Source organism: Otolemur garnettii, unplaced genomic scaffold (genome assembly GCF_000181295.1).
Source record: "Otolemur garnettii isolate 467f Iridium unplaced genomic scaffold, OtoGar3 scaffold00041, whole genome shotgun sequence".
Lineage (NCBI taxonomy): Eukaryota > Metazoa > Chordata > Mammalia > Primates > Galagidae > Otolemur > Otolemur garnettii.
Window position 1 is genome coordinate 10,917,642 of NW_003852436.1, and position 918 is coordinate 10,918,559.

At 43.6% G+C, this 918-nt stretch overlaps 1 protein-coding gene across 1 annotated transcript in view; it reads left to right on the forward strand.

The window, feature by feature from the left end:
• Positions 1-918, forward strand: part of RPS3A (ribosomal protein S3A) — a 5,738-nt gene that overhangs the window by 2,614 nt on the left and 2,206 nt on the right. The window lies entirely within an intron of this gene.

Here is a 918-nt window from a genome sequence, read left to right on the forward strand (position 1 = left end):
TTTTTTTTTTTTTTTTTTTTGGTTGTTGTAGAGACCGGGGCTCACTCTGGCACACTCTGCCTCATGCTGGTCTTCACCTGGTCTCGAAGTCAGCTGAGCTCAGGTGATCCATCCGCCTCGGCCTCCCACAGCGCTGGGACAACATCTGGCCATTTATTTTTTTTAAACTATGGTTTAAAATTCACAGAAGGCAAACAAGGCAAATCACTTTTCGTCAAGATTTTTGATTTTTTTTCAATGTAGGCAATAATATGACCACTGGTTATAGACTTTTAATTATATTTTAGTTGTGAAATTGAATATTTAATTCTCAGTATGCCTTTGGTTTAGAACAAAAAGGACATTTAGGGTGGCACCTGTGGGTAGGGCACTGGCCCCATATACTGAGGGTGGCGAGTTTGAGCCCTGCCCTGGCCAAACTGCAAACAAACAAAAAAAAAGCCAGGCATTGTGGCCAGTACCTATAGTCCCAGCTACTCGGGAGGCTGAGGCAAGAGTATCGCGTAAGCCCAGGAATTGGAGGTTGCTGTGAGCTGTGATGCCACGGTACTCTACCAAGGTCAATAAAGTGAGGCTCTGTCTCAAAAAAAAAAAACCAGGGACATTTAAAGAAAATGTGCATTTACCAGCACTCTGGGAGGCCGAGGCTGATGGATCGCTTCAGCTCACGAGTTCAAGACTAGCCCAACCAAGAGTGAGACCCCAGCTGCTCATGAGGCTAAGGCAGGATCATCACTTGAGCCCAAAAGTTTGAGGTTGCTGTGAATTAGGATGCCACTCTATTGGGGGCAAGAAAGTTCAGACTTTGTCTCAAAAACAAACAAACGTTTAGTGTTAATTCAGTGATCCTTCACCTAATCAGAGTACATTTCTTAAAAGATAAAAATACAGGCTGGGCACAGTGGTTCTTTTTTTTTT